Source organism: Opisthorchis viverrini, assembly GCF_000715545.1.
Source record: "Opisthorchis viverrini unplaced genomic scaffold opera_v5_4, whole genome shotgun sequence".
In the NCBI taxonomy this organism is placed as follows: Eukaryota; Metazoa; Platyhelminthes; class Trematoda; order Opisthorchiida; family Opisthorchiidae; genus Opisthorchis; species Opisthorchis viverrini.
In genome coordinates, this window is record NW_008751660.1 from 1,080,842 (window position 1) to 1,093,413 (window position 12,572).

Consider the following 12,572-nt stretch of genomic DNA (forward strand, 5'->3'; position numbering starts at 1 on the left):
CCGTCGAACGGTGAGGAAAGAATCTAAGCTACAGTTATTATTTGGTATTGAACACATGCTCGTCACCAACGTTTGGCGAAGTAAAGATCTATCAGGAAGCAAGCCACTTGTCAAGTTCATATTCCTCAGTGTTTTGCGGCTTACTGCAAACAAAAGCAAGCTGAAGCCTCTCAACTAGATAATATATTGGCATCTAGGAAAAACTTCATATTTCTATGAACCCCACTTACTATTGCCCTCAACGGAAAACATCCCCATGGGATGCCCACACAGATTATCTACTGCATTATTCAGTGATCGTCCAGTAATACCTCTGGAAAAATGGGACAAGAACAAGTGTAGTAGCCTTTAGGATGGAGTGTTTGACATTTTTAGGATTGAGAGTTGTGTGAGAGTGGTAAAATGGTATCCGAATTTGAAGTGGTGTTATATCTTACTTTGAAGTGGTGCGTTTACCTGGAAGTAATAATCGCTGCTTTGAAATAAACGAATTCTTGCGTTTTAAAATCTTGTTTTTTTGAAGGCAAATCAAGTCTACTTGCGTTTTCTTCAATAAAAAACGACGAAATTTTTAAAAGAACATCTCTTGAATGGAACGTTTCCTCACAAGGCATATTCGGGAGACAGATCCAATGAGCTACCCTAAAATCTCCAATAAAGCCCAAGTTGACAAAGGCTCGAGGAATCCAAGTTGCGAAAGCTGAACGCTCTGTCCTTCTTGCTAAACACGGCTTCTTGCTTTCCTAACGTTAATCAATCTGACTGAGATAGATTTAGCTGCGCTAGAGACCAAACGATTAGCTGAGTACTGGTGAACACCCTGCAGTTAGTAAGCTAAAGCCAGAAACAACGAGTTGATATAGATCTGCCTTCAGGAAGCCGAGGCCGCAGAACACTACGAAGTTTGAAAATGCCTGTTTTCATGGCACTGATGAATCAGACTATCCAAGTGCAACTTGTGATTTGAAAATGTGGATACCATGATTGTTGTTTTTTGGTCCCTGCGTTCAGTTTTGCGACATAAGTGAATAGATGTGGAATGGAATTAGGCGAATATTTCTTTGAACCTCAAAAGTTGTCTTTTGCTAAGCTATCCTGAACTCACCCCAACGTTAGTTAAAAAGAACTACTTGAAAAGGAGGTATAAGGAAATTCGGAAGAATTTGCCACCAATCTACCTTTCGGATTAGATACTCAATCGATAAATTAGTTAGGCAATGTGGACTGAAACTGATTACGCAAAAACACGTTGGTTGACTGGTATCTAGTAAAATCTCAATCCGAGCGCACAGAGAGAGTTGTACTATAAATGCCAATTAATTCCGCGAAATAAATTGTGACAGTTGAGCAGATAACAGTTTATCTACCAATTGTTTGTATCACTCTAAACGAGGCACTGAAAAATAACTTCTGGTAGAAAGCGACGAACCTTTATAGTTGAGTATGAGTCTTTGCAGTGTATGATTTTTCCGCAGTTCCAGGACCTGTAGCCCAACCAGGCCTGAGAAGTAGGGGTAAAAGCTATGTTATCTGCAGACATGGGAGTGGCTTTCGTCTCCACTGCAAAGTGCATGCTATACAAGCATATACTCACACTAGTACTAGAGTCTCATTCATGTGGATTTAATGGCAGTCTGCTGAGTTCATAGTACATGCAAGTTGAGCACAAAGTGACGACGACTGATCTTCACGCACAGGTGATTTTCACGTCTATAGATGGACCTGGTATTGCCACCTGTTTACGTAGCTTAATTCTTTGCTGTAAACCGGCTGCCGCCTTGTCGTCCGGATATCGTTAATCAGGCACAGCTTATACCTCAGTCGGTGGTTGGTATTCAGAGTATTGTGCGCTTTTTCATCGTAAAGCCGCTATTTCTTTGATTTTCTCCCAGAACATCTGCTCCTAGTTGCTGTTGTTCCGTTGTTATTCCTTTCAGTTTTCGTCTGCGTACTTTACTTGGCCTCATTTATAGCCGGTAATATCTCTTTCACTGAATTCCACAGAAGTCGCCTTCCATACTAGTGTGAATCAATGAGTGAGCAGACCTTGTCTAGCAGAATTTGACAATCTGTTGAAGTGCGCGTCGCTCTACGTTTTACCCAATCTACAGTGTGAATTACTCATCAGATGAGCTTGGTTTTGACGATGTGGGTTCATCAACAAGTTACAATACGAACCCCGTAAGGTAATTTAGAACTTTTCCCTACTGTAGGTTTCACATACTTCCTAGTTCCAAATGAAAATGGTTTAGTGTTTGTTGTGAACTTTAGTAACTGCAGTAGCAACTAAATGCATCAAGAAGCTTACGATTCTAAGTGTAGTTCGTTCTAATCACCCGGGCAGTAGAATACGGTAATTAATCTGTTTTTTGATATGTTCACGAAAACAGTGGATAGGCTTTTCTTCAAAAGATGGATGACAAAGTGGGGAAGGCGAAGACTCTGTGATCGTCTACTTCTTCTCATGTTCCATGCTACTCAGGAAACCTCTACACAGATCGTTCAATGCGAAACATCGGAAGTCGGGCAAAATCATATTATGTAATATGCATACATCACAGTGGGACAGGAAATCCCCCATCTAATGTTTCATTGATCGATGTAACTATGGCAGTCGCTTAATTGATAGTCTATCTTCCATTTTTAGAAATCCAGGTCTGCCAATTCGGGAAACTAAGAACGTGTCCTGTTTTGTCTTATATCAATTGGTTACCGAGCTACTGGTAATTGCGATATAGCCAACCATGAATCGCTCGTTGCAGTGTGTATTAGGTATGGTGTGTTGAGAAACTGAAGGTTACATCTTAACTAACTCAAGTTCTTTGGGGCAGTACGTGTAAATTCCAGTCACATTTCCGTTTGGCGACATTAGGAAGCAGGGTCTAAACTCCGTATCATTGAGCTACCGGTTGCTCAGAAGCGCCAGTCGCCCTCATGCGTACAGGTCGTATGCCATTTTGTTGTTTACAAGTCCGTCCAAAACATTTGCTGTGCACTTTCGGTTGCGTTTTAGTCTACAACAGTTTATCTGTTGTGTGCTAGATTCCGTGACATTTGTGTAATGTGGCTGCGGTAAATCTTCCAAAGGTTATACTTAATGTACTGAAACGGGCAGTTATCTTCCAGTATATTTAGAACAAAACGGTCAGTTTTGACATCTGTGGAGAACGCGATTTCCTCTTTCATGGTCTGAATCCATCCCCTTCATTTTAAACACACCTTCAAAAAATTAGACTTGGAAGAAAGCAGAGCGAAACAACTGGTTTTGATTGAATTAACGTTCCACAAATACAACCTTAATGAAAACACATCTGGCATTGATGAAATATGTACGTAAGTGGGAGGTGATCAGATGGTGACCAATCGCTTGTGGCCAAACGGTAAAGTGTCCAGCCATTGGTCGGAAGGTTGAGGGTCCAAAACATCCTGGAATTTAGTGAGGTGAGCACTGCTGGTGACTCCCAGCAAAGATAAAAATACTGTACTTTTCAACGTGAATCGACTCCAATGAGAGGACGGAGGTTCTAATGAAAATGTCTAGTCATTAGTTCCGAAGGAATACCGGCATACTTTTGCTTTTTGAATCATCCTTTATACTATCACCTCTGCAAGGGATTTGTTTTCTTTCTTGCTAGTGTTGAATTTTAATTTCGCCATTCATCCACTGCTGAAGTAGACGGAAAAATCCTATGGAGACCTTCCCCATCCAAATACTGTGTGAAGCTACATGACATACCGAAATCTGTCGGAATCAACAGTTGCAACTCACCGAGACCATTCGTCAACAAACTGTTTTAATAGTCCAGTTACGGGAGATCCCGTTGTGCCGACCAAACTACATATATTCTGTATTTATAGTTGCCAAATAGAACTGTTAGGTCAAAGTGTATTTTGACAATTTATTCTGTATTCACCAATCTATTGTAGAAAACCACCAGATGAAGGTACCTAGCGTGTTTTCTATTGGTTCAAAAATTACCCTTACGTAGAAGGTAACCTATGCTTGATACCCAGTAAGAATTGACATGTACAAAGATCTTTGAACCTTCGACATGCTGTTTTTAGGTTTTCTTTAAATTTTATATTGGAAATTGTGGAAACTGCTAATATCCTGTATTATCAGCCATTTATTGCTTATAGTGTGCTTTCAAAACTTAGTGACCCAGTCCTGAACAGCAGATCAGCACGACGGGATCGGAAGCCAACTGAAGCCGATATGTAAACTTTGGGTTCATGTCCATAAACGTGTCCATCCCATGACGCGTTTCTTGTTTTTTTGTCTTAATCAAATGAGGCAAATCCTTATGCTGCTCACTGAACTTGGGCAAGCTGCTGAGAACCGATTTTTACACCCAATACTATTCCGGTTTCTTCAGGTATAGTTAGGTTGTACTTTGAAAGCATTGTTTTCCTTCACTAAGTGAGATGTGAAAGGAGGGTGGAAACATGGTGGACACAGAAAACAGCTTAAACATGGTAGCAGTTCAGGATGGAGTCATTCAGATCCATACGGATAACGAAAATACGGAAGGTTTGTATCACAGTAACTGAACAACTCCCACTTATTATTGTTCGATCTTTTTTCACAGAAGAATCTGAAGCTCAGTAAAGCTGTCTCAGAGTTACGGATGTTCTGAGCTGAATTGGGATTATTTCAAAGTCGTCTCAGAATTGGATTCAGCGTGTACTGGGGTCCACTTTAAAACACAGTCACAGCAGTTTTGATAAACAATCAAAAACAGATTTTTCGCCCGTTTTCGTCCAAGCGATGTCGCATGTCAACTGGCCAAATGTCACTGCGTAAATGTCAAAGCCAACCTCTTCGGGTCTATTAGTTTATTCACTTTATTTTCTGACTTGTGATGTTCTTTCCAAATTTACTGGTGGATCGTACGCTTACAAAACTCTGCGGAGACATCTTATCCGGTTTGGCATTCTGTATGCTCCTTGCATTTTGCTTACTGGTAGTCCAAGTCCAGCGAATATTTTGAGTTTGAATATAAGTCACTTTCCAGTTTCAAAGCGTCCTGATGGCAAGTTCTGTTCCCTCCCTGTGCAAACAGGGTGCTTCAAGGAGTTAACCCAAAGGGAGCATGTTGCACTACCATTCAGAAGCAAGACGGCTCTGTCCACTACCAGTACGTCCAATGAATATGTGGCGTAGAAATGTATGGGCACCTTCGCGCACTGTTAAACTCACATCTGTTTCAAGTCAGTCTAAAATTATGGTAGACGGGTCAAAAGGAGGCGCTGAATCAGACCAATCTCTTGCTTCACGAGTAAATTTCAACTGGGCCTTGAAGAAATGCTACTTTTGACGTTAGTGAAAATTCTTCGACAGCCAAAGACTGGTTTCACTCTCCTTCAGCCCTATAGGATAGGTGCAATCCCCGGACTTCCACCAGCCTTATTTACTGAATCTGTTGTTTGACTCAAGTGAGACACAATGCGAGGGATGCACTAGCACGCTAATTTGGTTTCACGGGAGACCTCTGAATTTCATAAGAATCCCTCTGATAAAAGGTTCTTAAACTGAGTGTACTGCACAAAGGCAAAATGAGAAAACAGACGCGAATATATAGAAAACAGTTGCTATCAGTACAGATAAACTGAGCCAACAGCCCACAAAGGCTAGAGGTTATGTTATCTGCAACACAGAGAGAATTTTGTGGTGCGGTCTTGCTGAATCATACGGGTGGACTTCATTCTGCATGATACTATGAAGCTAACGTTTCTGGTCAACGGGAATGATGTTACGGAAACCGCAAAATAGGAATTAACTACCAGAATGGCAGTCTTCTTAAGGAGGAAACACATTACTTAAAAACTGTTTCAACAATGCGAGCCAAATGACACGGATATTCCTCTTTTCTTTTTTCTTTCTTTTCTAAAGACAGGTTTTTAGTAATGTTTTATCCTCAATACTTATACATATATGGTTATGCATTATTCTACAACATGTCCCTGACCTAGTTGCCAGGTACTGTTCACAGTGTTTCCGAAGGTATTGAGCGTATAAATGACCCACAGCTATCGCACATCGCTCTGAGTCACCGGATGCGTCTTACTATTTACCGGTGTAACCTTACAAGCAACTATGGAATCGGCTTATACCATTCAGGGACAAAACACATGCAGAGAATATAAAAGCGTTGTTTGGCGTTTCAACATCCAGAGACATTTTACCATAAGATGATCGCGGTTGTCATTAGGTCACCGCTGGGCCCGAATCTGGCTAATAAATTGATGGCCAAGCTAGAAAGTACTATCCTCGTGTTGAAGCTCAGTGCACACTATTTGGATAAGATTTGATCAAAGCATGATTCAGAGTCTGGTGTAATATCTGTTTTTTGAAACACTCAGCAAAGCATCTCTCTCCATAGCGTTTATCAGTAGAACCAGAGATGGATAATGAACCGGCATTCTTGAATGCGTAGTTTCTCTATCGCGCAGATGGCACCGTAAGATTCAATGGACACGCAAAATCTACTTAGATGAGGATGGCATATCTGCTTTCCAACCTTTTCTCCTACGAGGATGAAGAAGCATATCCAGCAAAACATTAAAAAAAGATGCATGGTAAGAAGGACGTTGATTCACCAATAAAACTTTCCGAAATACTGCTGCCGAAACAGTTACACTGGCATGAATCCAAAAGTCTTGTTAAACTATCCAGTCGTTATTAGCAATAGAAAGTTTGTAAAAATAACACGAGCGTGAGGAAGGAAAGCCTGGTGCTGGTCTGGTTTGCCGAGCTTGGCAGTTGGATTGCAAACGTTTCATCACCAATCTAGGTGACATCGTCAGTCCGGGGTTGAGTGCGTCCTATGGAAGGCCTACGGGGGTCTTGTTGGGTTCTATGGGCCTCTGACATGCTCTTACGAGAAATTCATTGTTCACGGGAAATAGTTGCAAACTCCGATTCCGGTCACGTCGGTTATGTTTCACTTCACACATTCCTTTCGGGCTAGGATCCAAAACAACTTGGAAACTCCCTTGAAGCGCACATGCCATCTCAGACTCCGCGGGAATCTTAGATCCGCTAGCATTCAGTTTTGTGCAGCCTGCACCTTGTTCAGCCACTTGCCCATTCGAACGACGCCGGCGCATAGAAATAATCAGCACGGCTACTTGCATATACACCGAGGACACGGGTATTACTAGACAAGCCAACGTCTTGCCACCAGCTAAGATTAGCCACATACAATCAATAACCGGATCAAGAAGGAATTTCTAGTCTTTCGGTTTGCACAGTAGCCAGGCCGGGTTTGACTTTCCATAATGAATCGAAGCAGAAAGTAGGCTTTTTGTCCGATAATTCCCTTCTGTCAATTCCTTTAGGCCTTAATCTTGCACCCACATTTCTCATGACAGCTTAGAGAATTGGCGCTTTTACAGAGTAAGTGGGGGATGATAATAGCGAAGTCAAGAATCATCAAATAGTATCGTTTGCCGTCAGAGCTAGGACGGAATATCAGTTTTTCAAACCTATAAATTCTGCCCCAGATCAGTAAAGACAGATTTTGAGAACACTTCCAATGTGGAGTTTCCAAAATCTCATCCAAAAAGCATCACAAAAATACTCCTGTCGGTTCGTTTTAATCATTACTTTGGACCAAACCAAAAAAATAAGTGAGAGTTTATTGAATTGTCTTGCGCAAGAATGTTCCAATTAACCGGTGAGCTCCCAACATATCAACTGTTAAAATTATGCTTTCTTTCAGGTCCATCAGGTTGAGGGTAGCCAGAGGCACGCCAGCAGATTAGCCTTTGAAAAGAACATTTGCCAGAACAAAATGCCGATGAAAAACTCCACCAAATAGGCTAGAAATACGCGCGATGTCATGCAGCTGTGCGAACAAGGCCTAACCACAAGATTTTTAAACTACAACAGCTATTAATGTACATTTGTGGAGCTAGAACCCCCAGGGCTATTGAGATCATCACCCGGCTAATCCTCGTTAGAGGATTCGCAAATTCGGAGATTGTAGTCAGTGCCGTAACCGCATTTCCTGTCATCTACTTATTTTACCAATGCTGGGTAGTTTGAGCTGTCTTCCTGAGAAGTGACCATCAGTTCTGAGGCTTCGTCTTGGAGGTTAAACTCTGATCACCATGCCAAGCAATTTGCCTACCACCGAAAATGGGCAAGAAATAAATTCGGAATTGTATAGCCAACACAAAGCCGACTGCGATCAACGGAATTATTCGGAGCCGTCCTGCATGCAGTAACATTAACCAAAAGCACTACCGGTTGATCCTTTTCTAATCTGTGCATGTATAGTCCTAGTACCTATAGCTCTTCCAAAATGTGCTTCAGAACTTCACGTTTGAAAGGTTTACAGTTAACTCGCGCGACTTAACCTCTGAGGAAGACAGTTTTGGAGCTTTATCCGTGTGCTTTTTTGTTCACGGTTGGGCTACGATGGTGGAGACACCATATACGTGCGCAAACTGTAGACCGCACTGGACTCGATGACTGTGTTGTATGATTTTATAGACGCACCAAAATGATAGCCAGAACTGGTTACTTCTAACGCTATCAACGCACGCCAAATCCCGGGAAACCTGATGAAAGGAAAACGCATCAACTCACAACAGACCGATGACCGCAATAAAAGTTTCTCGAAGAGGAGAAAATATTAGGCCATCACAGCTAGAGTACGACAACCACAATGAACGTATTACTGTGAGCATGGAGTGCTGGCATGGCAAAATGATGCAAACGCCCATCAGTAGCATTCAGCACTGTAACAAAATGCATGATGGACCACAATTTTTTAACAGAAGCGCTGATCAAATGCCACAGGCTACAACAACGTGCCTAATGGGAAGCACGTAAAGGCATCAAGACGAGGCGAATAAGAACAGCGAAATTGTGGAATGATTCCAGTTTACCACCCCATCGACTGGATTTCCAGTTATGCATTCAGGTAATATTATTTTTGAACCTCTCCCTTCCCATACATTTTATGAGTGTCTGGCTAAAGTTTTATCAGAAACCATTCCACTTCTTTTCCATGAGAGCTGCGCGATCAGTCCTTATACAACAGACACAAACACTTTTGAACACTTGTTGGGCTAGTACTTCCCGACTGCCATAGTTTAGTCATTTTAAAAGCTGGTTGAAGCGGAACCAGAGCGGAAACTTGAAATGAGACTGCCTCACTGAAACATACAATCCTCTTGCTTCATGTGATACTAAGTGGCGGGAATGATTACTCTGGGACGAGGATGTCCACATCAGTCTTTGCAACGGAAGACTTCATGTTTAGCCAGCTTGTTTACTCAACAACTTTGGCCGGCTACTAGTTCACCAAACGTAGTATCGAACCACGAAAATATTAGTTTACTTCACCCCAAGACAATGTGAAGAACTGCATCATTTATAGAGTTTGGGAAAACAGTGAACCGTTTGAGTTCAACCAGACCCAGGCCCGGTGCTACTTGTTGGGAAATGAATGTTCTGTCGTGAAAAATCAGCAACGGGTTAGAAAAGCCCGCCACCACCGTACTAGACGCAAGAAATATTCACGACCGGGGGTCGGTACAAATGGAATTGGTTTCACTTGGAAGGCCCTCGTTTTGTATGTCTCATTTGGCCTTAAAATTAGCCAACTGGCAATAATTGCAGACATTCGGGAATTCGACAAAGAAATTGAATACTGGAACAACTGTTACTGCAACCCTACGTGGATGAACGTGAAACATCCCAAATCTGGTTAATTGTTCGTTTCTTCTTTGCACCATCAAGATATCGAGGGGATTAATCTGAGACCTGATTTCAACCCAGCTGTGCACTCGGGGGAATATGGGATCACAAAAAGCGCACAGATCTTCTTGAGTTTGAGGACCCATAACTGATAATGTATCTGGCTTGAAACGGAAAGAAATCGGTTAACATGTAATACAGACAAATTCATAAAAGGCGTAGCAAATTTACTGATGTAAGCCCTGAAATAACACTGCCTGAATGAATCTTTAGAAACTGCTGATTGGACGACAGACTGGCATGGTCTCATATTTTGTCACGTTCACTCTCCGCTCTCTTCTGTTTTTACGTTGGCCTCCGTAGACACGGTTCACGTAACTTTGTATTTGCTCCCCAATACAGCGTACTAATTACTCACTGGAGATTACTGTATTTCACTTTATAAAATTAAATCCATAGCGAAATCTATAGCGAATACCGCAAATACTCTCGTGCGGTACAGACTTGCCAAGCTGAGGATGGGATGTCAAACAATAGTTCAACAATATGTTTCCCTCAATTGCCTATCCTAAAAGTTCTTAAGACCATTTTAGTACATCTCACATGATGAGGAATTAGGTGCCCCCACCGGATAACGTCAAAATTTCCAACACCCTAATTCAGCTGTACAAATCAGCTTTTCTCCACTAAATTCTCAGATTCGAACTCATCGCTCCCTTTTTATTATGTTTTGTGACAAGTGAAAACAGAACAGTCCCATCGTGAGCAATTAGCGAAACTGACACTCTGGATAGTAGGAGATGGCGCTTCTAGCCAAAAACCGTTTCAACCAACGGATGAAAGCCAAAATTCCGTAAAGACCTGAGACTTCATGTTCCTCCCTTGTACGAGAAATGGTTGGACTCGATGTAGGTGAATGGTGCGTAACCCTTGACGGTTAGGGGAGAAAACAACGATGCTAAATAAGCCGGTGCGATAAAGCAAGCAGCACGTGAGAGAGCTTTTTTATTTATCAGACGGACTAACTAATATTCTGCTACGGTGCCTCGAACATGGTAAGCCGGTTTCGCGACTTTCCACACCAATGAAACGAAGTTATTGCCGAGATCCACACTAAAGAAACAAGCATAGTCACTCGGTTTTCTTAACAAACCAACACCGACCATAGAGTAATGGCTGCACACTGGAACGCCAGCTGTCAAATGAACATATTTTGATAGGGATACGTCCACTAACAATGAATAGGCTTGGTCAATCCCCGTCAGTTAACAGCGACTGGCATTAGACAAATATTCATATGGTCAGTAACTGGAATCATCCTACTTCCTCCCGCCAAACTACACTCCATCGCACTTCATGCGGAAGATGACGTCCTGTTCAAAAGACACTGATGTTATTCTTTCATTCTTGAGTATGTTTTGAACTGTTGTGCCGGTCGGAACCTTTTGAACAACACATCCTTGCATTTTGGAAGAGTAGAAAAGTTTGTTCAAAATACGGTCTCTGGACGTATAATTTATTCATTGGTTACCACTGACGACCATTCGGTCCAAGTTTGAACAAAACCTTTGAGTTTTCTACGCAAACCAACCGTTTAATTGAGTACAAAGATGACACCACATGATCAGTTTCTACTATAAAAAAAACTAGTTAAATTTACTCTTCGTGCAACCTCTGTAGTGGATTATTATGGTGATTAAGGCCTCTCAAGGTAAAGAGAGAAACTTTCCACAATAGTTTCCTTGTCATTAGCCTCAATTGAGACCAGTTCACGAATACGACGTTAATGGAGCATACCTGACTCAAAATCATTGGGTCTTAGTTCAACTGACGTGTAAATTTGTAAAATTTTATTTGCTTTTAAAAGGACTTCTTTCCTTTTCAGACTATGTTTACTGTAATTTTGTTTTATTGGGGTGGTAAGGGCCAATCAGTTTGCTTTATACTAGGATTTCTTTTGAGCAGAATGTTTTGTGTGGCTAGCTGTCACCCCTGGCATAAATAGGTCTGAAGGAAGAATGATCTGAGTGATAAGTGACTCTTTACTCTGAGACATCACTGATCAAGAGACCAGTCTGCACGCAAGTGCGTTATATAGATTCTATGCTTGAAGATAATTATATCCATATCTTGCCTGGGTGTGAACTGATCACATTGAAACTCAACTACTTTTGAATAAACGGTTAGGTGTTCCACTACTCACTGGAAATTCGAAGGTATGTAACTCGAGTTTCATGGGGTGCGAACTGTTGATGATGCTCAATAAGGACGAATTTCTAGCATAGACTGGCTCCACCTAAAGGATGAAGTCTCTATTGAGCATGTGCACTCAGACTGTACGAGCTGACCCAGTGAGTATGAATATGTCACCGCACGACAGCATGTTAGTTTTTCGGTAAACAGGGCATTGTTTCTACGAGTTACAGACTCAACCACCACTGAGCAACATAATCTCAGAGTCTTCTGTGTTGGAGGCCAGCCATTCAAACAAGTCTGTGTTTGATGTTTTCTTAGAGGCTTTGCAGTACCATCAACCCGGTGGTAGAAGTAAACATGGCAGCTAAACTAAGCCATGATAACTGGCCTTTCCGATCTTAGTCAGAAAACAACCTCTATTCGGGAACAGCCGGGCCGGAAATTGCAAACTTTTTGTCTTTTACAAAGCTTGTGAACCAAGAATCAGCGTCATAATAGATGGCAAGCAGGACTTAAATAATAGTCAAAGAACACTCGTCAGCGTCGTACTTCTGTTTATTTAGATTCCATACATGTATTCCGTGCCTGTCTTAGGTTTTACTTACAACTGTCACCGTTGCTCGGCTCCCGCGGACTGCCCTGGGACAGACTTTATAAGAACATC